This window comes from Centruroides vittatus, unplaced genomic scaffold, assembly GCF_030686945.1.
Source record: "Centruroides vittatus isolate TY-2023 unplaced genomic scaffold, ASM3068694v2 contig_425, whole genome shotgun sequence".
Lineage (NCBI taxonomy): Eukaryota > Metazoa > Arthropoda > Arachnida > Scorpiones > Buthidae > Centruroides > Centruroides vittatus.
The window spans coordinates 281,513-307,464 of record NW_027122231.1 but is presented as its reverse complement, the minus strand read 5'-3'; the positions used below and the strand labels follow the sequence as shown (position 1 = coordinate 307,464).

The window sequence follows — 25,952 nt, the reverse complement described above, 5'->3', positions numbered from 1 at the left end:
TTTTCGGGGGGTGGTCCGTTCGGATATGTCGGGCCCCGTCCCTCACCACCCGGTCGCCCCATTGTGGGCCTGGCCGAACCCATAATGGGCCTACTAAAAGAGGCCCTCTTAGTGCCCACAGGGCGGAAAGAGTTAAAAAAAAAAAAAAAAAAAAAAATATTAATCTCTGATATCGTTACTTTTTGCCTGAGCAAAGCTGAGCTCATCTGCTAGTAATTTATATAATCTGTTGCAATAATATAAACACTTTATTATAACATAAAATACTTAATTACATTAATACCCAGCTAGATGCTTCTTAACCTCGCAAAAACACCTTATCTCCGTGAGAATTATTTATTAACCGCAACGAACGTTTTCAACCTGTTCTACAGGTCATTCTCGGGTGTTAAAAAGTTATGGAATATTTTTGTATAGAAAAGTTAAGAACACATTCGAAATACAAAATTACAGTATTTGGAATATTGAGCTATTTGAATGCAAGGAATATATTACAATAATATATAGACCCTATACAATTTATAACAACAAAATAAAATAAATAAATAAAAACATTAGTTAGAGGTTGAAAACGTTCGTTACGGTTAATAAATAATTCGGTTAATGTTACCTATGGTAGCGACATGGCGGTTCGTCTCTGAAACAGTGGGGACGCACGTTCGACCTAACCTAACCTATTCTAATAGATTACCATAATTATTGCCAACCAAATTATTAGAATAGGGGTAATTTATTAGAATAGGTTAGTCAGCAATCACGTGACTGCGTCGTGAATATAGAATTATAATGAAAAGTATTCTAGTTATTGATGACTGAAAAATCCCATAAAAACTGGTAAGCAAATATGTAAAACAGTGGGAACGTGCGTCCCCACTGTTTCAGAGACAAGCCGCCATGTTCGCTACCATTAACCAATAATTCTCAGTGAGATGGTGTTTTTGGTAAAACATAACATATAGGTATAACATAAAAGGAATTATTCCCACAGTTTTACAATTCTTTTTATTTAAGCAATTCATATAAAGTCTGTCGGACATTAAGGTTAGCAACTCGGCCACACGCGGAGCCATCACAACCTGTATAACACGGATCACTTGTCAAGTCGTTACGTTTCAGTAATGTATTTAATACTGCATTGAAATTAAAAATTTAATTATACACGTGTATTTAAAGATTCTCAACGTTAACTTGATTTAATTTTATTTTTTAAAATTATAAATAATAACATTTAGCAGTTATATTTTATATTTTAAGAAGAAATATTTCAAAGTTAAGTGCATGTAAAGCGAAGGAAAATATCGATTTTCTCCTTGTTCTACGTTATTCAACACGAATTTATTTCATGGTTTCAATGCAAAGTCCATAAATTACAACATTCTGAATTTTAGATTGACATAAGCCAATACACAACTCCGTTCAATTTAATCGTAGTGCAGTTTAATGATTTTTCTGAATCACACACGTGATATGCTTACGCAAGAATTGTTATATCAAATTTTTAAATAATTTGAAAAATATTATAACGAGCAGTTATATATTGTGACATCGTCATACAGTAATGCCGGGCGGCAATTTTTAACCATATTATTTATTTATTTCATTTAACATGTATGCTCTGCACCTCAAATTAGTAGCGGCTTGCCTCTTTACATCTTATTTTTCCATTAACAATAGAGTCGTGCCAGTCATCTATGCAATGCCTTTGGAGAGAAACTTTTGAATCGAAATTACATGACCTCCGGTCATCATCGGAAGTTCGTATGTAGTGAATCGGGTCCTCCTGTCCTTAACGTTTCCATATCTGGTCCATATTTAACTCCGTTCTCGAAACTAAAGATAAATTTCCATAGCAGTTCTGTATTTCTTTAATACAGACGAACTGCTATGGAAATTTATATGTCTACAATTTTTTTTTTAAATTGCGGCCTAATTATTTATAATTATGGGTAAGTACACAAGATAGACTTGAAAAGGTCAGTAAATGGAAAAATTATCCATCAGTTCTAAATTAAAGATTCAAAACTCAATAAATTATTCATTTCGAATGTACAGTGTATGAACTAATGCTATAAAAATTATCCAACACGAGTTGCTTAACTTTCCTGGCAACATTTGATGGCGCCATCTGGTAGCATATTTTATTTAAAAACTTTTTATATTTTTAACTGTTATAAAAGGCAAAAATCTCCATTTTGAGGGTAGGAATGAGTTTTATTAAAAAAGAAATGTAAACGCTAATAACAAGTCAACTAAGTCTGATGATATTGGAGATATACACGACCCTTTTTATCTCCCACCCTCTGGACCTTGAATCATCAATCCCCCTAAAACACAAACCTCCCTACAAAATTTCAAAATTTTTTCACGTTTGTCTTACCGACATATTCGGGGTAGTAAATCCCGGGTATTTATTCGCTCGAATTCGATTTCCAGTCCTCACACCAAGGCTAAAGCCGAATCCGCCTGACGGAGTCCGAAGTAATTAATTTATAAATGTAACACAATTAACATTTACGTAATGATATAATATACCAGTTAGAAAATTAAAAATACTCCATAATTTATTATCAGTTACCGTGGTAAAACATAACTGGCTTATGTTTTACCACATACCTCTATACAAGAATTTTAAGGCATTACAGAATTTAATGTTTACATTCCATATAAACACACGACGGAATATCTATTTATTGTGTTGAACTTGGATTCTGTAAATAGTAACTATGGAAAAGAATGTATTCGTCATAGTCAAAAAGGTTTGAATATCAAAACCGTTCAATCGATCATAACGTGTGCATCGTTTCTCTCATCTAATAATGTAAAAATCTTTCATTTTTCACATACACACGACACTTTAAAGTTGGATTTTAATACGCCAAGAAACGTTGGATTATCATTTGTAATTACATTTTTATAAAGTTACGTAAGTGTAACGAAATAATGGAAAACTTTTTGGCAAAGACTGAAGCCGAAGATGAGTATAGAAGAAATAGAAAAAATATGAAAACAGAAACAGAAATATGTTTAAACTGCATTTTATCTTCGTCTACGTCTGTAGCAAGAGTTTACGGATACACTTTTTTTGTTCCTTGTTCCTACCACAACCGAAATGATATCAGTGTTCACCCAATTGTAATAAAATTTCATTCATTCTTCATCGAATGTTTCTACTGGATACATGTCTGTTTGATGTTTTCAATAATGATACCGGTTTTGTAGGAGATGATTCCTTGTCAATCGTGGTACTTACTAGTCGAGAATGACGTCATCTTTGTCAAAATAACTGTTACTATTCCGGTTTTAACTTTCGCACTCATTTTCAGTATTATAAAGAGAGTGAAATTAACGCCGAATATTAAATTGACGAAGCCGGAATATTTCTGTCCAGAAGAATTGTACGACGTCATTAATTACAGTACAATTAACGCTTCCGTTATTGTTTTATGTTTCACTATTTGTTACCAAGCTTTGACCATTTTTTATGTCTATCCTGCCGTAGAGAAAGGAAAAACTTTTGAGCACTTTTTTGCAGCATAGAAATTGGCATTTACTTGAATTTAATTACGGGTGCAGTACTCTATTTAACTGCTTTTCTTTTCTTGTTCATAATTACATTACTGATGATTTTCCAGAAGTTATCGGAAGATCTGCAACTACTAAAAATGAATCATCCGAATTTGGAAACAGAATTAGAAGAAATTATGACACAACACAATAAACTTTGAAACTATGTGAAACAACTGAACGGCCCATTCAATTACGTATTGACAATTTCGTACGGTTGTCTATTAACGCAAACCAGTCTGTTTTATTATATTTTGATTTTTCCGAAAATGGAATTCGCATTGAAAATTATAATTTTCATGCTTTGTGTTGCAGCATCAGTCATTTGTGTTTTAGGAGGATTTTTACTATCCGCTTTCACATCTACTGTAATTTTTGTATTGTATGAAATGCACTATTCCATGTTTTATTCACTTGTAACATGTTTCTTTTTTCTTTCAGACGCAAACATCGTTTCAGGACATTCGAAGATTCGCTCAATGCGATCTGAAATTGGAACAGAAATTAAAAGTAAAGCTTCTGTTATAGAATAGAATTAGCGTTGATTTTTAATTTGCATAAAGTAATTTTATGAAATTTGTACAGATTGTGAATTTTATGAAAAGATTTGGAAAGACACCTTTATGTTTATCTATCAACGGTTTCTTCGATGTTACGAAGAAGTTTCCTGTCAAGGTATGCAATTCAGTTAACTTTTTCAAATCAATATATTAACGTATTATATAAACAAATTTGAATTTGCAGATGTCCAGCGCTCTGTATTCTGTGTTTTCGAGTCTGTTAAAATTCAGGACCGTTTCCACGAAGAAAACCTGCTCTAACAGAGATTTGAATGTAATTTCTTTTCAAAATTAAGATTTTTTAATTAAAATGTTAGTTCATTTTATGTGTGATAAAGATATATGTGTGATTATATTGTAGATAAACTAAAATCGTTTCTTTTCACAGTATTAGCGAAGTTGAGGCCGAAGTTTTAAACGTGAAAACGTGAACGTCGGATGTTCAGCGCCGCTTTCCTGTAAGCCTAGAAGTTTGACAATGGCGTTTCCACTGACTTTCCAAACACCATTGTCAAACTTCTAGGCTTACAGGAAAGCGGCGCTGAACGTCCGACGTACACGTTTTCGCGTTTAAAACTTCGGCCTCAACCTCGCTATTGTGATCATTTAAATTATTGAAATTAGAGTGAAATTTTCGAATATTTTATTTGAATTTTCATAAATTGCTTAAATAAATGTACGAGTAAAAATAGTTTCATTTAATTATTTAAAAAAATTTTCAATGCTGCACATTGAAGTTCGTATTTTATATTAATAATATAATAATAAAAGTCAATATATGAAAGTAAAGATATTACTTTCACTACATTTGTAATTATAGTACGGAGAAAACTCGTAGAATCTAATCATTGTCTTTATATCGATATATCACGTATACACCGTCGATGTAAAAAGCTTCGCTAGCCGGACCTCCACCGCAATCCGAACGCAAATGCAAATAGGTCACGTGATTAAAAGCTTTTACGGCGACGGGTTTTACGGCTGTTTTACGGCTAGTGGAGTCGCGGCTTAACGCTCTGGGGGACGCGGGATCGATTCCGTGGTGGTTCGTCCGGATATGTCGGACTCCGTCCCTCACCACCCAGCCGCTTCATTGTGGGTCTGGCCGAACACATAATGGGTTTGCTAAAAGAGATCCTCTTAGTACCTACAGTGCAGAGTTTAAAAAAAATAAAAATAAAAATAAAAAAAAAAGAAAGAAAAAGCAGATGATATGGCGGAGATATTAAGTCCAAGAAAAACTGTATTTTGAAAGCATCTCGCAATTTTACAGTAAGTTTTCACCCGAGGTCATAAAATATTCGAGCATTTTGTTCTTGAATCTTAATCGGACTACTGTGATAAACAGTAGCGAGGTAGAATATATGTTAGTAAATGAAAAATGTTTTTTTCTTTACTCTTTCTGATCTGTGGACGCTAAGAAGACCTTTTAATCATGTCCCACAATGCTGTGGCCTGGTCAGTGGAGAGTTACAGCTTAGATTAATAGGTCCCAGGCAAATTTGAATTAGGTCCCATGTATTTGTACCATGTACTGTACAGTACCAGTCTTGACTTCAGACATTTTTCTTCGGGAGAATGTTTTTTTTTTTTTTTTTTTTTTTTTTTTTTCCACCGCTGGCAATCAAGGGTCTCCCATATTTCGATGACCTTACCACAGTCATGCGTTTATAAAAGATTGGTTTGGGATCCCTGTTGGTGGGGACCCAGGCAATAGCTCTTTTTGCCCATAGGATAACGTGTCACTTGGCTGGGTGGTGAGGGACGGGATCCGAGACAAATCCATTATAACAACCGAATATGTAATGTCACTGCTTAAAGACCCATCCGTCACAGAAAACATCACATTACGGAATGTTACAACGCATTTAGATTTACGTTTAGGTATTTAAAAATAGAAAATAAAAAAAAACAAAATAAATCAAAAGTTTTAAATTGCGAATCTTTTTCCATCGATGTTTTATAAAACAATTTACAGTAGCCCCTATAACACAGTAGATACGTTCTGTGTTATATGAATCCGTGTTGTACGATCCCTTAAATATATGAGCCAATTACAGCCCGGCACGTGTGCAGTTTAGGAGCCACGGCTGTTTGAAAGGTTTTCTTCCATAAAATTAATCGATTCTAGAATAATTTGACTCAACATTTCCAAATCACGTATAATTTTTTGGGAATAATCCATATAAATTATGCTATAAACAAAAAATTGTTGGATTACTTACCGAGTGTGCACCGTTCGAAGACGCCATTGCCTAAGCTTGTTTTCGTCGCGGAGCGACTCATCGAACGGCGGATGCGTTTCCTGATAAGTTATTCTTTCTGCAAAGAATTCGTTGAACTTTGGAGACATCATTAATAGAAATATAATTTTTATGGCCGTTGAATAATACTGTAAATGTTGTTTTCACGAGAACTGTATAAAAATTTATCAATGCTTTCTCGCCTAAACTCTCGGTATATACGCGTGGCGCTGGACGGCGGCAAGTAGTTCGGCTGCTAGTCCACTATTGGTCCAGATTCGACCAATCTTGTCGCGACACGACTCAGCGATGACATTTTACCATGTTATACGAGTCTCTTTTAGCGTGTTATACGAAACCGATCGCAATTTTTTCGCCGTGTTATATGAACTCGTGACCAACGCACACTTAGACTGAATGGCCAGATGGTCGAGGCGGTTAAGGTGTCGGCCGCCCACCGCTCTGGGTAATCCCGGATTCAATCCTGGATTACCCAGATTCAGTATAGATATTGCTGTAATAAATAATTACATAGTAACGTCAATATTTGAAATATTTATATTTTATTAAATTACTATTCTAAATTTTCCGAGCACGACAAGGACTTTTTTATGATTGGTAACTCCCGAATATATCGGGCTCGTTTCTCACCTCTAGTCGTCCCAATTGTAGGTCTGTTCGAACCCACGATGGATGTGAAAAAAGGCCCTCATAGTAGCCACAAGACAAAGAGAGCAAAATAAATAAATAAAATATAGTCTATATCAGGGGTGGGCAAATACTTTAAAGCGCGGGCCAAAATGAAATTTTCAAAATGTCTCCCGGGCCGGAGGACTATACCGCGTATGCTTTGCACAAGCGGATGTTTTGGATGGAGTTTTTTCCCTGCCCAATTTTTTTTTTTTTTTTGACAAAAACACTAAGTATCATTTCAATTTGAATAAAATATGTCACGTAATTTTTAAAGAAATATTATTATAAATAAATGGCTATTAGATAAACCAGTCAATGAAAGATTTTATTTTGTTACTTATTTATGTCTTAACGATACAAATTATTTTATATTGACACATAGTTATTACAATTTAACATTTATATTGCATTTCGTAAATATAATAGTAAATAGAATTCAAAAAAGAAAAGAAAAACATCAAACGTTAAAATAAATATTTAAAGTTAATGCGAAACGTGAAATCTCGAATGTTCATCTGACATTATTTCTTCAAAATTGGGTTCCAAATCACTTGTAGCAATCCTTAATACCGAGTGTAGATTTTCGTCAGTAATTTGTGATCGATATTTATTTTTCGTGGAAACCATTAAAGAAAAAGTTCTTTCACAAATATATGTCGAACCAAATAAAACAAGGTATTTTTGAACATAGTTCAAAAAATGTTTGAAATGTTCGTTATTCAAAGCGCCATAGAAAGCACTCAATTCGTTTGAGTGAAAATTTTCTTTTAGTAAATTATTTGATTGTAAGTCAATTAGTTCTAGTTGAATTTCAACAGGAGCTTCTTGCACATCGAAATTGAAAGGTTGGCTAATTAATGATAAAGGTTTTTCAATAGCTTTGAAATCTTGAAATCTTCTTTGGAATTCAGAATGCAGGTCTTGTGTTATTGCACTATATTTAAAAAAATCTGTATTTTTCAATGATTCTCGCCGTGCTTGCAATGAGGGGAAATGATTTAATAATTTATTATTAAAGTTTTCAGCAAATAAATTGAGTTTTGTCATAAATGCTTTGACGTTTGAGTGCATATTGAAAGCGAATTGGTTTTTCCCTTGTAGATTTATATTTAGTTCATTCAAATATTTTACGATATCTACTGAAAACGAGAAATCGTTTAGCCAAGCCTTATTTTGCAATTCAGGAAAATCATGTAGTTTTTCTTTTATCGACAAGAAGGATACTATTTCATCAAGCAAATATTGAAATCTGTCCAAAACTTTACCAATGCTAAGCCATCTCACTTCAGTGTAATAAGGAATTTCGTAGAAGTCACTTTCAATTTCTTTCAAAAATTCAACAAACTGTCGATGATTTACGGCACGTCCTCGGATAAAATTCACAACTTTGGTCACAACAGTAACGACGTGATTCAATTTCAAAACTTTTCTGCATAGCACTTCTTGATGAATAATGCAGTGCAAAAATAATATATCGTGTTCTGGTTGTAACTCTTTTACTTTGTCGCGAATTCGTTTAAGTAAGCCTACATTTTTCCCTGTTAAACTAGGACAACCATCCGTAGTGACGCTTACTATTTTATTCCAAGTTAAACTTACTTTAACTAAACACTCTTCAACAGCGAGAAAGAAGTCTTCACCAGTAGTTGTATCTTTCATTGGATGCACACTAAGAAGTTCCTCGCTAATTTCACATTTCTTGTTAATGCCGCGAATAAATATTAATAATTGACTTGTATCAGTAATATCGCAGGACTCATCTAAAGCCAGAGAACAATAGGTAAAATCAGCAATTTTTGTTCTTAGCTGGTCAAGTAAGTTTCCTGAAATATTTTCAATCCGTCGTACTATTGTTCTTCTCGAAAGGCTTACATTTTCAAAAATATGTTTCTTTTCAGGACAACATATCTCCGACACTTGTACCATGCATTGTTTAACAAATTCTGCTTCAGAAAACGGCTTACAGAACTTAGCAATTTTGTGTGCGACAACATAACTTGCTTTTGTGGTAGATTTCTCTATATTACTTTGTTTGGTAAAAATATTTTGTTTCTTATTCAAGTTTTTTGCTAAGTTTTCTGCTACAGTTTGAAGTTCTTTTAAAGAAAGTGATGCATATTTTGGATGTTTTGTTGTAAAGTGCCTGTTTAAATTGTATTCTTTGAAAACAGCAATTGTTTCCTGACAAACTAAACAAATTGCTTTCTTATTAATGTTTGTAAAAAGATATTTTACCGTCCAAGCTTCATTGAAGTTTCTGCATTCCAAATCAACTTTTCTTTTTTTAGATTGACTCATTTTACAAAGGTCTACAAATAAATAATTTAATTAATACAATAAAATAAAACCAATGTTTTAAAATTTTACTTACAAAAAGTCCACTTTTTCAATTTTATATTTGCAAACTAATATTAGACTCGAACAAAAAAGAGTATGCGATCAGTGCTAAATCAAAATTAACAATACGCGTGGTGCGACCTGTCGTCCCTCGAAAAGTGAGAGGAGTGCAGCATATGCCGTCCACACATGCATTTCGAACCTAGCGCGATCTCCTTTGTGTTCGACGAAAAAACCGCCCTGAGAGCGATCGTCGCGACATCGTCCACACTAGTGTAGTCAGCCGACCGCCCATTTTATTACGCCTATTATATATACAGTACGCACACTAATAATGTTGATGTCAACAAAATCTCATAAAAGAGTTTAAAAAAATTTGCGTGCGGAATTTTTCAACGGGCCGGATAAAATTAGCAAAAGGGCCGGATCCGGCACGCGGGCCGGCTTTTGCCCACCCCTGGTCTATATAATCGTCCACAATACAGCAGGTTCTAACCCGCAAAGGGATCGCTAGCATAGATGAAAGCCTGACCCGAATTAATAACGATGCTAAATTAGACGAATTCCCAAATATAATTCAAACCGGAATTCCTCCTAGTCATAAGTTAATATCTTACTATATAACAATCAATGTGAGTGATGCGACTAATTTTTACCGTTTGTGGACGAATGAAAATCGTTGAAGAGCGGGATTTGGCTATCGGGCCCTAGGTTAAGCATACGTGATGTACATAACAATGAATATTTATTTTTGAAAAATATGTTAACAGCAATTATTAAATGTATTACACATATATACTGCACTTTAATTAGATAATATTTCACCACAATTTTAATTTCGAAGAAAAAGCGCGCTATTCCAATTATTTTTATTTAATATACAGATATATGGTACAGTACTTCTTACTTTGTTGATTCGTTTTTTCTCATTTCTCGAAACCAGTTTAGAGATTTGATCAAATCACTTATTTTTTTAGGGAAATGACACTATAGAATTGTCATTTTAACATCCTCGATGAATTGATCAAATCCCTTAGGGATTTGATCAAATCCTCACTTTTATCATATCCCTCCGATATATATATCAATTAATTTCTGTCTACATTTAATTGCTGGCTTTACACGTAGCATCATCTATTGGCGAAAAATTTTAAAAATTAATTCTTACAAAAAAAAAAAAATATATATATATAATTTTAAAATATATATACAGGGCCCGTTCTATGGGCGGACAACCCGGACATTTGTTCTGGGCGGCAGACCTAAAGGCGATATTTTGGTCGTGAATGTGACAAAATATTTATAAGTTAAATACTTAATTAATCGAAATTTATATTTGTCGATTTTTTGTGTGGGTACAATTACCATGCAAGTTACATTTCGTATTTATTATTTTTGCCTGAAAGCTAAGAAAATATTTGCATTCCTTAAATCCGAAGAAAACAATCATAAAAGAGGGCTTTTGGGCAAAAAGGAAAGATAAGCAACAATGTTAAATTTTGTCCCAAACCTTAGTGTCACCTTAAGGATACTTCCGATTATACCAATAACTAGCTAGCGGGGGAAAAGAGTTTCTATAAATAAAAGTTTAATTAAAAACTTTTTACGTTCCACTACCACGCAAAATCATTATAATAATTTGGCCATTTTGGCGATTGCGCATGAAACTGCCGATCAAGTAAACTTAAAAGAGTTAATTTTACTCGTATATTACATGTTTCCCTCTAAATACATTTAAGGGGCGGCAATTTGTCTTTTTGTCCGAGACGACATAAATGCTTGAGCAGGCGCTGTATATATATAAGGTCTTAATTAGTAGTCGTTGATCGTCCTCTCTGCCAGGAAGACCTCCTTTTTCAACAGTCCCTTCTTCTTATATAATGGCATTACAATAGAAAAATTATATAATACGAGGTTACCCCGTCGAGTACAAAATGTTTTAAGCGGTTTTCGTGGGTGCCCAGTTTAAATATTTGGTCCGTTTTTTTGCGAAATTTGATTGGTTGGCAGATTACCGTTTGATATTCGGTTGCGAATGGTATATTTTCTTAGAGTTAACATTAGAAAATGTTACGATATCTGAAAAATTTAAGATATATTTTCATTCTCTGTCTACTATTGAATTTGCTTGCGCCATTTCGTATAATTCCGCGATAAAGGAGACAATGGTAGGCTGAAATAACGAATCTCTTTATGTAGTTTCGTTTTAATGTTCGCTATATTATAGTATTTAATTTATATAACTACAAAGGTTATCTTACGCAGGGGTTTATCACAAAAATTCTTCATCCCTCTATAGTACAGAATTTAGAGAATTTTAAAAATGTGTTGGATTGGTCACTCGGTGTGATAAACCCTTGCGTAAGTTAACCTTTATAAATCAAATACTATAACATAATATAATAGAAGAATTAGAAGTAGAAAACAATCTAATAATCTTAACTCCTCATTACCTTTTAGAAGGATTTTAACTTTAGTATTGTGGTTCATAACACGACAAAGATCAAAATGTCGTTTTTCATGGTAAATATTTTAACAAGTTGAAACAAAAGTTTTCACAAACAAACTATAACCACGATTAATTATTTATTGTGACATGGTCACAATGCCAGGCTACAATTTTTAATTATATTTTTGGGTGTACTATAGATTACTCCCTATGGAATTTCAGGACTTTGATTATATATTTGAACTCAGGGGACCGAGACGAGTTCAACGGTACCCTATTTTTGGACCGGAGACGAAAAATAAAAAAGTTATCACACTTTTTAAGTTACCATACTTTTTAATGCTCTCATGCAGACGGCACCGTAGTTGCTAGTATTGCCATCTTGCGGTAAAGTCTGCAAACCGTGACGTCGGACTACGGTCATCTCCCGGAGCGTTAAACACGCGATACGAGAGCGGAGAGAGAGACGCGACTTCCGATCATCGCGCGATCGCCATTTCGGTTAATGTTACTTATGGCAGCGAACATGGCGGCCCGACTGACCTCTCGTATGGGCACCACCACTCGCCGCCATGTGCTAAACTAGTGATCGATTCACGGTAGTTCTTGAAGAAAGTAAAAAAAGGGGGAAACGTCTACTAAAGGCAATTTTAACGGCAAGCGACGGGACTCCCGATTGCGATAGCGAGGCCGACTTAGCGGAGAGCGACGCGACTCTCTATCATCGCGCAATCGTCGGAAAAAAGTATGATAACTTTTTTATTTTTCGTCTCCAGTCCAAAAGTAGAGTATCGTTGAACTCGTCTCGGTCCCCTGAGTTCAGATATATACCCAAACACACGAAATTCCATAGGGAGTAACCTATGGTATACCCATATTTTTAAATCATTTAATTTAAAACATATGCTCTCAGCCTCAAATTAGTAGTGGCTTTCCCCTGTACATCATGCTTTTCCTTTAAAAATAGAGTCGTGTCGGTCATCTATTAACTGCTTTCGAAGGGAAGAGATTTGAATTGAAATAAACCGACCAATATACTGAAAAATTAAAACATTTTCGACAGTTTCATGTTCGATTTAATAAATTATTTCAAGAACGATTTAAATTTGCTTAAAATGAATAGAATTGATAAATAAATCTATGTAATTTTTAAATTAAAAATAAATTATTTAAATTGTAGTATTTTTTAACGCAAGATGGCGCTAAGCGATGTTTTGGTTGATTTCAATTAGTAGTGTAATCGTCTGCACTTACTGCCAAGTACCACGGCATAAGAAAGGCAAGAGATTCTTCCTATAATAATATAATTATTAATTAAATTATTATAAACTACAAAAAGTTACGTTTAAACATTATTAATTGCTTTGTAAATAAACTAAAAATAGATATTTAAATAATCAAGGTTGATAAGAAGTATTTCAAATGAACAAAGTTGATTTGATCAGAATAATTTGTTCAATGTAAAGTAAGCTAGTAGTAAACTTTAGTTTTTTTATGTAATTGTACCCTGTAAACTGTATTTGTTACAATATTTTAAATATTGTGTTTACTTCATATGTCTGATCATGGACTGACGAAGGGCTCTGTGTACTAGAAATGCATACCCCATATTAATTAATTAAAGTTTTATTTGAATAATTTGAGTTTGGTTACTCTCCGTCTTGATATGAGAAGCCCTTTTTATTGTTGTCGTAATCTGATAGGCTATTCGTTTAAAGTAGATTTAACCAGAGATGGGGAGTCGGAGTTAATTTTTAAAAATGTCGATACGGGAGTTAGCAGTCAGGAGTCGTGTATTTTTCTTCCGATTTTCCATCCCTATATTTAACTTCGGGCAAGAAGCATATTAATTTATCAAAATCTTTTTATGTTAGTAATTACAGTAGAGAGTCGTTTATCCGAATCAATTGGGACAGGGGTTGTTCGGATAACCGATTACGTGCGAAAAAATATATTAACCTGTCCGATGTTGAAATTTTTTTCCGTTGCGTGTCGCTTCGTGTTGAATATTCGTCGATTTTAAGCCTAACGAAAATTTTTATAATAATAATCGAGGCTATTGTATCGTTAAAAATTATTTCTTTATTTTGTACAAACAAAATAAATATATTAAAAATATAAAATCAAAAATTATACTTTAGAAGTAAATCTAGTATCAAAAAAGTTTGATTCAGCACGATACAGTCCGACTGGAAAGCGTTCGGATAACCGACGTTTAGGATAACCGGTGTTCGGATTAACGACTCTCTACTGTATTGTAAAATAGCAAAAGGCTTAATTTTGAGGGTACAGATGAGTTTTGCAAAAGATTGAAAATATAAATAACGAGTAAAATCTTCATTCAGACCGACCACTCTCAAGATATGACACATGACATCCCTCTATCTCCTCGCCCCAGTGGCGTAGCGAGGGGGGTGCAAAGGGGTGTCTCATGCACCGGGCGCCATTCGCAGAGGGGCGCCTAAATGGTCTCCAAGACAAACTATATGTGTTCTGGAGGGGAGAGGGGGCGCCAGTTATGTTCGCTACGCCACTGCCTCCCCCTCGACTTTTAACCACCAAAATTTTAATAGCATCAATGTCCTTATTCACAAGCAACCACACCATATTTTCTTAATCTTTACGTCATCTTGAGATATCAAACGAAACGCATACATGCGCTGAATTTTTTCCTTTCTTTACTTTTTTGGATTCATGGGGTACAAAACAACGAGCTTTTCTAAAAACCAGAAGGGCAAAATTCATGTGATTATAATACTTTGCCGTGTTTCGTTATAACCTGAAAAGTGAAACTTAGTTTTGTAGTATAAATGATCTTATATTATTCCATCTCGTATGACGAATAATCAATTGTAAACTAGGTCCGCAATTGATTATCGATTAAAGTTGCGTGTGGCGCCATCTGTTATGAGATTTTATTTTAAAACCTTTTATATTGTTAATTATTATAAAATGGCAAAAAGCATAATTTTGAGGATAGAGACGAGTTTTATTTTTATTTTTTAAATTGTAAATGCTAATAAGGAATAAAATCTTCATTAAGTGCGAGCCTACTCGAGATAGGACACGTGACACTCCTCGATGTTTAACCATCAAAATTAAATAGCACCAATCCCCCAATACACAAACATCCCTGCAAAATTTCAGAAATATTCGACAAAAAGCACAGAAGTTATTAAGCTTCAAAGAGGGTGAACAAAATCCTGCTTTATCCACACGCGAATCTAGTAGCGAGCGATATATTTCTCGCAAAGGGAAACCATGCATAAGAGAGAAGCGAGCTCATTACTGGCGAGAGCGAATTTCTGGCTCTCGCAAATATCTGACAGAGTTTGATATTTATCGCGTCTGGCCTCTTCTCGCTAAATACTGCGCATGCGCTTTGACACGAGTAGACGATGCCTTCTAACATGTCATCTACTGCATGTATAAAAAGATTTTTTGTTTTTTTTTTTTCAAACTACCGGTATAGATATACATAAAGTCATATAAATTCTGCTTTATTAATAAATTATAATAAAGTTCTATATACTTTTGCTGTTTCCAGAAAAGAGTAACTCCGTATTTTCGTGACGTTTCTGTGTGTTCATTATGAAGTAATTCTAATAACAAACGTGTTTTTTTCTCTTTGCTTGTAGTAAGCTCCGTAGTCGAACCATTTTGAATTTTACTTTCATACAGTCCAATAATTGACGCTTCTCTATGACGAATCAACGCAAACAGATGACGTCATTATCTGTACATAAAATAGTCGTGAAACTAATAAAAGAGTGTGATCCGGCCAGAATCTCCATATTTAACTAATGAAAGAAATAAAAGAGTGTAAAGCCGCGACATGGCTAGAATCTCCATATGAATCCCGAAAGCAAGAAAGAAATAAAAGAGTGTTATATAACTCACAACGTAATTAAAGAGAATAACGTAGGAAACATTTAAAGAAAAATAATTAGAACCACTGAAGAAATAAAAATTAAATTTAAACTTATATGCAGATAATGTAGGAAAACATTAATATAAAACTGTACAAATGTACTGTACTTAAAATGTGAAAGTCCACTTCGAGAAAGGCACATCTTAACAACAACCCATCAACCCCCGTAACGCATCTTTGAACTCTTCCGGAGGGAGAGCGTGGTAATCTAGGAAGGGCATTTAAACCTTTGTCCTGTTCGTAAACAAGAAAGGTTATTTAAAGCTCTCGAGTTGTTCCATTCTCTGATTAATTTAAACATTAATATCGAAATGCCTAAAGCTGTATCGAACGATATCAGAAATTTAATAATTCAGCATAGAAAAGAGGGTAAAAAAGTAAACGAGATAGCAGCAATGTTTAAAATCAGTTCTCGAGCAATTACCAGAGTATGTAAACGATATAGAGAAACAGGAGACGTTTCACCGAAAAAAGCCAAAGGTCGTCAACGTCTGACTACCGCAGAGGAGGATCGACTTTTAAAACAAAAATGCGAAGAAAGTCCATTTAAGACAGCGCGGATTCATAAAATAGAACTGGCCTTATCTGTATCAGTAGACACAGTTAAGAGAAGGTATGTGGCATTTGGGCTTAATATTTAGACCTAAAAATATCACTTTACATAAAATAATCGTATAAAAAACGCTTTAAACAAAATAATCATAGGACTTCTTATCGACTCTGCACCGTCCAGACACCATTGCTTAAGCTTGTTTTCGTCGTGGAGCTGCACATCGTACGGCGGACGCGTACGAAGAGTGCACGTGACATTTCCTGGTGCCGTCCGGTTTTGTGATATATCATAACATAGTATGTCTTTTGTAATTAGAAACGAATTATTATGTTACCGGTCATATTAAATGAGTTAGCATTAATAGATAAAATTTTACCTAATGATGTTTATAATTTTTATTAACTCATTTAATATTACCGGTAACATAATAATTCGTTTCTAATTACAAAATGCATACTATATTATGGTATATAACGTGACCGGACTGCACCAGGAAATGTCACGTGCACTCTTCGTACGCGGTACAATGTACCGCTCCACGACGAAAACAAGCTTAAGCAAAGGCGTCTTGGAACGATGCAGAGTCGATAAGTCCTATGATTATTTTGTTTTTACTTTTTAGCGTTCTTTAAATGAGTTTCTCCTCATATAATATATGTGTTTTGGGTATGACTAGCATGTATGTCTCTATTGTAAATAAAATTAAGAGAAAAAACGTTGGTGTATAGTTATAAAACATTACCTTTAACTTAATTATACATAGAAATTTACTAAGAATATTTTACTATATTATTAGACTAAGAGAATTCAATCTGGGAGGAAAGAAGGCTGCCAAAAAACAGTGGTTAAGTGAAAAGAACATGATCGACCGTTTAGGCTTCGCCCATAAATATCGACATTGGACGATGAACGAATGGCGCACCGTCTTCTTTTCTGATGAGAAAATCTTTGGCAGTGGTAACAACGGAACTATTTGGGTGCGTAGGCCCCGAGGGGAAAGACACAACATAAAATATGTGCATCCAAAGCACGTAGCCAAGAAATTTTCGTTAGGTGAGATTTTATATTTCGCTTTTCGTACTGATATACAAGAAATAATTCTCACTTTGATTAAATATAGAAGCGACCTTTCCACGTGAAATCGCTAAATGCTTAAAAAAGAAAAGTTTAAAAAAATGCAATTTTACTATTGCATTTTAATGCAACTATTTTTTTCTGCTGTAAGTCGATATAAAGAACAAGGAAAAAATCTAATATTAATAATAACAAATAAAATAAAATAAAATAAAATAAAACTCTCTTGCTTACAATTGTATATGTGCAACATCGTGCCAAGAGTGGATGAGCTACTATTTTCTTCGCTCCCGGAAAAAATGTATGAAGTTTTTCCGGCAATCCAACCGGAAAAACTTCAGAAACATTGAAAATGGAGTCTGAACTGATTTCGTATTGGTTATTCTTTTATAAATCAAGAAATTGATTCATTTTAAATTGGCGTAACGTCGTAATAAAATTTCTCTATTAAAACATTGAATCTTCAAATATTAAAATCCGGCAGAAATACAGAATGCCCAGAAACCCTAATCTAGGGGTCCGCAGTTGTTCCAAACTCTATAAAATTAACGTTACTTACTTAAAAATTTTATTATTTGTTAGTGAATGTTTTATTATTAACAAAGGAAACATTCTACGTATTTCATTTATTTAAAAGGCTTCACTCTACCACCGTGCTCCACACAAGCTCTCGACGGCCCTGATTATGTGGAGACTTAACAACACTCTCGATCTTCAAACACGTGTTGAGTGAACTAAGTTATTAATTAAAGCTAATTTCTTACGGTGACAATAATCATATGTAATTAATTTATTTAGAATACCATCAGTCTAGATATTACGTGCCATGCGAAAGAATCGATCAGAAATAATGAATTTTTAATTAGTTTCTACATTGACCTAATATATTACTCGGAACTAGAGAAACGATGAACGATATCGAAAGCAAATTATTGGAGCAACGACCTTTAGGCCTATACTAAATCCGATCTACACGTCGATATTCAGGAAAAACATTTATTGCTTACCTAAAAGTGTAAATAAGAAATTATCCAAATAATTATTGCGAGAAAATATTTTTCATTATAATAATTATTATGTAAACATATTTCACTTGTACTTCTGTTATTACATAATCAAATGCAAAGCCGAAAGCATATTTTACAATTATTGTTAATAATTACAATACTTATTACAAGGCATTGCGTACAGTATTTTCCCCTTGCTGACAGATTGGTTGTTTGATATTTTTGTATCTTCTCATTCGCTAATGCGATATAATTCTCTAACAAATCATCAGGGTTAATACATTTTATCCAAGGTGTGGCCTAGAGAATTCCCATCCAATCAACCAACTAAATGATAGTACGGCTAATATATTTTAACCAATCATAGTCCAGTAAATTTCTTGTTGTTTCATTGGATAATTGTCAATCATTTATATTTCGTATTCCTTCTCCGTACTTGAAGGATATTATAATCATAAAATTAGAAAATAGTCTCTAATTCTTCAAACAAATAAACAAATATAAAATATACTAGAAATACGTAGGCTATGACTAGTGCAATAATATCGCGCATTAAAACGGAAATTCGCGTTTGGTGTTTTTAATTAAACGCATATTTTTGCGATTTTAAGTTATATTGTTTTAATTTTTAAAATGTATCATCGCTATATTTAATAATTAACTAGATGACCCGGCCACGCGTTGTTGTGGCTCAAAATGTATCTATTATAAATGTATAACACTTCCCCGTGGGGGCAATTTCAAAAATCCCTTCTTAGTGTACATTCTCTTGACGTACCCTATTAAAACGCAATCAAAAACGCATCTAAAATAGTATAATAAAAGCCGAGTTCTTCACAGTAAGCCTTAATCCCGTCACTTTTCCCGCTGGGAATATCGAAAAATCCCTTTTTAGTGTATATTCTGTTGACGTAACCTATTAAAACGCAATTAAAAACGCAAAAACACCGCATGTAAAATAGTATAATAGAAGCTGAGTTCTTCATGGTAAGCTTTAATCCCGTCCATCTCCCCCCACTGGGGGGAATTTCGACATGTATATTATATAAAAACACGTGCGTATTCGAATGCAACGTTGTATCAAAAATTCAAAGAAATCGGTAGGAACAAACGAACGTTATATTTTATTTATATAGATAGATAGAAAATGATCTGCTTCAGTCCATTCTCACAGAAAAGCATAATGCCTCACAGAAAAGCAAACTTAGGTCGTCGGAAGTTAGCGCCATCTGTTGGACATAAAAGCCTTAATCCATATATAAATATATTTTTGAAAGGGGGGAAATGGTGTAGGGGTATGAAAAATAGATAGTAGCCGATTCTCAGACCTACTGAATATGCATATAAAATTTGGTAAAAATCGGTAAAGCCGTTTCAGAGGAGTAAGATAACTAACATTGTGACACGACAATTTTATATATAAGATTAGAGTCACATGATTACATGCATTTAGTGTATTTCTTACGCAGAGAATACTAAAACAAAACAATACACTGGCCACTTAAAGGGATATTAATATAGAATTTCAAATCGCATCCTAATAATAGTTATTTTTAACTGATTGTTTATTTTTGGACAAATTCTATTTGCTACTTCAGTTATTCACTTAATAATCTATATGTTATTCACTTATTCGTCTTTTTGTGTTTTCAATCTGATTTTTGTTTATTATAATAATCAGCAGATTTATATACACATTTTTTTTTTTTTTTTTTGCAGGAGTATGGGGATGGATGACCGCCGATGGCCCCGGTGAATTGGTTAGAATTAACGGTAACCTAACAGCGAAACAATACATAAAAATATTGAAACACACTTTCATACCATCCCTGAAAGCGTTGGAGCCATCGATGAAGGTCCCATTTGTGCAAGACCGATCGCCGATCCACACGTCAAAAGTAACGATGAAATGGCTAGAGAAGCAAGAAAGATTAGAATTAATCGATTGGCCGGGTAGAGGAGCCGATCTGAATCCTATAGAAAATTTGTGGGCGGAATTGGTTAGAGAGCCGCTTTATGCCACCACACCCGATGCATTGTGGGAGGAAGTATGTCAGCGTTGGAATGCTTTACGAGAAAGAAACATTTGCGAAGTTTTGGTGAACAGCATGCCGAAAAGATTGGAAATGGTTATAGAGAAAGAAGGCCTTTGGACCAAATATTAATCATCTTTTAATGTGTGTGTGTGCAAGTAGAAAATTCGTGACTGGTAGTAACTGTTCGAAGGTTAACTTTGTATTGTGGTGATTATTATTATTATTATTATTACTTTACTACTTAATCGTCTTGTCTACTTTGGATTATTACGTATAAATAGCTTAAAATCTATATATAAACTGTTTTTAAACACATCCCTGAAGGAATCACACATGCATACTAAATAAAACTATATAAACGTTATAAGTTTTATTTATGTTGTTAGCATGCTTGTTCTTTGAGGAATATATATGTATATTATTATAATGTCTGTAATTTAGAAAGTAAATAAAAAAAATAAAGCTAATAATTTACTGTAATCACTCCATTCATAAAACATAAATTATAAGAACGAGTTACGAAAATTTCAATTAAATTTAGCCGTTTACTCCATAAATATTTCGTGATGAAACAAAATTTTCAATACAATTTTTATGAATTTTTTTTAAATCGACACGTTTAGAAATCGAGAGTCACGGCGGTTACTTTGTGCTAATTGTAATAAGTGACTGACTGATTATATATCTGTGGCGTGCCGTGAGATTTGATGATAGGGAAGATGTATTTCTATAAAAATTTTAAACAAATACTAGAAATGACAAAAGTAAACATTTTTTTTTTTTCAGGTTTAGTAAACACTAGTGTTGTGTTGTATTCCAAAGACATTTGTCAAGTTTTTCCACCAAATATCTTTATTTAGTTTAGTTGATACGGTACGTTGTTTTGTACACGTTTCGCGCTTTGCCCCTCTTCAGTCAAAAAATATATACTGTATTATAGTTATCTATTACAGTAGAGAGTACAGTACGTCTATATATCGTTTGTATACTCATTTTTCTTGTATCTTTTGGTCGCACTTTCCTTTTGTGGATAAACCAGTATACATTACATTACAATTTTAAAAATTATGACTGTAAAAATACATTACAACTGTAAAAACTAAAAATATATTACAACTGTAAACAATTTTTGAGCTGTTTCCGCCCCTTTTTTCCTTCCACCCCTTTCTTAACGTGTGCGCTGGTATCGTTATGTTGCCACGTATGGCGTTCGCCACCTTGTGGTCTGATTTTTTCCAAAATGTATTCTGCAAAAATTATTTTTTGAAAGATTGCTTTTTTTTCAGAAAATTTTTAATTTATAATATATTGAGCCAGTTTTCGTTTATTTAAGACTTACGTTTTTATTTATACTGTCTTTACTTTTTATGATTTCTATGGTTTCTTTAAACTTCCTGTTGTATGTTGATTTTTCTTTATGCAGTATTTCTACGTTATCTTTGTCTATATTACAGCTGTTTAGGGTACAATGTTCGTAAAATGCAGAATTTATTCTATTGTAGTTTAGGTCCGCTATATGTTCTTTCAGTCTAGTTTTTACTTTTCTTTTTGTTTCTCCTATGTAATGTTTTTTGTTTGTGCAAGTACACGGAAATTTGTATACTACACCTTGGGCTTCGGTCGGTATTTGCGGGTTTTTCTTCGGGTCGAGGTTAACAGTTTGTTCTCCAGTTTTTGATATGATGGTGCTAGTTTGTAGTTTATTCTTTCTATTTCTGTGTTGATTTGTTCGTATAAGCCTTTAATATAAGGAAACTTAATATATTTTGTTTTAGTTACTTGTTTATTTTTACACAGGTTTCCTGGGTTATTAAGTCTGGTTTCCCATCGTTTTAGTAATCTCTGCAGAAATCCTGCTAAGAGAAATTTCTTTCTTAATTCCATAAGGTCTTCGTATATAGTGTGCTTCTTGGCTTGTCTTGTTTATGATTTTGTCGTATTCATATTGATATTATACTTGACGTATAACGGCATTTTTGATTGGTAACTTGGTTAGAGCTCGATTTCTTGAATATCAGTGGTGTGCAGTCATTGGAAGCAGTGGAAGCGCCGCTTCCCTTGTATTTTCTAAAAAAATAAATACATATTGTGCGATTATTTTCATATAATTAAAATTACTATTTTATTATAATCGCATTATGTATCTTATTACAAATTTCTGTACTACATGTGAAAAAAGATTGCTGTTGTATATTCGAATATTAGTGGCAGAATGGAAGCGCTGCATTGTCAGCTTCCGAACAAATCCGAGCCAAATTATACTCATTCGCGCATGCGCTTTACAGAGCACAAACCTCACTTGGTTTAGCTGATGGAAGCTACACACCTATAATGCTTTCAATGGTTCTATCCAGGACCTGTTCTGGGCTGTTAGCCGCCTGCCTGCTAGATATTTGGCTGTCCTCGCCCCATTATGTGAATCACAAGCAGATTTATAACTTAACCCAACCGATAGAAATTTACTGGTATGTTTTTATGATAGTTCTGTATAGTTGACAGGAGTTTTAAAAATTCCATTAAAATATTTGATATTTTTATTCCGCTCTCCCATCTTATATTACTTACGTATTTCAATGTTAAACCAGTGATATTACGATTTCGTAAAGTCCCATCTATAAGAGGATGTAGAGAAAAACGTATACAATTCTTGTACAATGTTAAAAAATTAACTGTTACTTTGGTAGCATCATTTACAACTAAATTTAATGAATGAGAGAGATGCACGAGGTACAGAAAAAGCTCTAGAATTTATTTTCCTTAAATTTACGATTTATGTATCCGTTGTCATAAAAATTTGTCTTTCCATTTTTTTCCCAAGACTACAAATATTCAGGTACAAAGTAACCGGTTTCAGCTTATTTCTATTTAAGTAGTAGTTAAATAATTAAGCGATTAGGGAATTGGGGGCATAAATAAAATCTTGCTGAGAGACGGAATTTTACTTAAACAAAAGCTTAACTGAACCAATCTCTAGCGGCGTACAGTGGGGACTGATTTCTTCGTAATATTAGACGTAATAAAGACAGAAATTCTTCCAGTTCAATGAGAGTGACCGAAAAGTCCGTGGACACCTGGTCCTAAAACGAATTAGTTAGAAAACAAATAACTATTAAGTTTAACAAATTTAGATTTTTACAGCTATGGTGAGAAACGTTTAAAATTTACAACAATCCTGTAGCGTCCTTTGAGGTATATTAGTGATGCAACAAAAGAGGCATTTGACATTAACCGGTATCGGCACCCTCGGGATTTGGCATGCATGCACGCACTGTACCTAGGGTTGCCACCTCATAACTTAGTCTCGCCCGGAGACGACTTCCGACTTACGAAGCGATTTTCGATTCCCCCAACTTAATTAAACGTTTATATAATAAAATGTATTAATTAACAAAAATTAAAAAACTATTGGATGTCGTTTTTGACATCAGAAAGCAGCTTTAAATAACTTTACCGAAGTAATATCCGTGCACTAGAACTTTAGAACGATAAATGAAATTTGATTTTAAAAAATCCCACAAAAAACAATTAAGCGTTAATCGTGCGTCATTAAAGGTTGATTAAAATTGCGATAAAATTTTTTCGCGCGGGTAAAAATTTTTGAAAAAATTTGGAGACTTAAAAAACATCCGAAAATAAAAAAAAATTTTTTTTTGAGGGTCCAACAGACCGTTTACGTAACGCTATTTAACTTGCTCGAGTCTGACTCTAACTATATACTATAACTTACTATTCATCTTCAATCAACACGAACACTGATTATCAAACTGTCACCTATGTAGGCTATATCATGTCACTCTCAATAGACATCGCTTGACAGAACAGTCACAAGAGAGAGTACTACTACATAGCACGCAGCAGCACTGCGTCTACGCCAGTTATAGACTTTATGTCTTTAAGCCAACGACCACCACATTAGTAATTCGGTACACGGGGTAAGAAATATACGCGACGGTTTGCATATAATTTTGTACATATTCATTTCAATTTGCACAACCTGGAGAAATATTAATTATCCCCAGAGCCCGGAGATAACTCACTGAATCCCGGAGTCTCTGGGTCAAACCCGGATAGATGGCGACCCTAACTGCACCCCTACCAAGATCATCTCTGATTCCATCAATGAACCACTGGTAGAGAACAATTTTAACTAAGTGGATTGTTTTAATATTTAAAAAGTAAAGAATATTTTATGCTATTTTTATGTACAGTACGTTTCTTCACAAAACTATATTTAATTATAATTTTCTTTAAAAGTATATTCATACAATTGAATATTTTGTACCAGGTATGTATAATTGTATATCCATCACACATTTTATTTTAACAAGTAAGTTTTTATATAATTCTATTTTTAATTTTAGCCCTTATATCGTGGCTAGCGATTTAAAATGTAATTGTGATACTGAAAATTTATTTCATAAAAGTTTTGGCTCAAGACCATATAATGAAAAAGAAAACATTATTAAAAGAGAAAGACCAACGCCTAAATTAAGTATAAATACGTCAACAAAAAACTTTGTTCGACATTTTCACGATAAAATTTATGAAGACATAAAATGACTTCGTGGATGCATAAAAATGCAAAAATTGTTTTGTTGACCTTGCCTACTATTTTCAAATAAAATTGGTGTGTGGAATAAGAATGGCTTTGACGATTTAAATAATTTGAGTAAAGCTGGCAAAAGACACGAATTGTAAATGTCACATCGATTCTTTCGTAAAATTGAAGCAATTTGGAAATCAAAATAGAATAGAATTTAACGTTAGTACACAATATAAAATAAATATTGAAAATTATAACAAAGTTACGGCTAATAGATATAATATATCTAAATTAGTAGATGTCATCGAAGCAAGAATTGGCATTTAAAGGGTATAGGGAATCTATTGAATCTAATATAACAGAGGTAATTATATTGAACTTGCTTATTTATTAAGTGCGTAAGATAATCTATTAATTAAAAATACATGTAGAGAAGTCTGCGGTTTTTACTGGCTTATCGAACAAACGAATACGAATGGATCTTAGACCATCACTGACTGATTGCGCCTGGAAGTCGGCTTCTTACAGAAACACAGCTTCCCTATCATCAAATGTCACGGCATGCCACTGCTATATATATAGCTTTTTTCTCCGATGAGTGTCGTAATGATTGCTTTGCGACCGAAGAGCCGGCCGTTTATCTCACGGCCTTAACGTATCGCGCGGGAAACCGTGCCTTCCGGGAGGACTTTTATGGGGAACTGGCCTCCTATTCAGTCGTGATTAGCTAGGAGAAAACCCGGAAAACTCCTAGCAGCCAGCCTGTTCGAGTCGCGGCGCGAACCCACGACCGAACTTCCCAGTGTTTAGGGTCCGGTCACCACCGCTTTGAACGGCAACAGAGACCACTCGCCCACTGGTGGGGCATTTTTATACTTTTTTTTTTTTTTTTTTTTTTAACTCTTTCCGCCTTGTGGGCACTAAGAGGGCCTGTTTTAGTAGGCCCATTATGGGTTCGGCCA

The 25,952-nt window shown here is 33.8% G+C and overlaps 1 long non-coding RNA gene across 1 annotated transcript; it reads left to right on the top strand.

The window, feature by feature from the left end:
- Positions 1-4,016: 4,016 nt before the first annotated feature.
- Positions 4,017-4,450, top strand: LOC136976786 (uncharacterized). The gene is made up of 3 exons (XR_010880984.1): positions 4,017-4,074; positions 4,150-4,239; positions 4,309-4,450. It is a non-coding gene; the product is annotated as an uncharacterized lncRNA (long non-coding RNA).
- Positions 4,451-25,952: the final 21,502 nt, after the last annotated feature.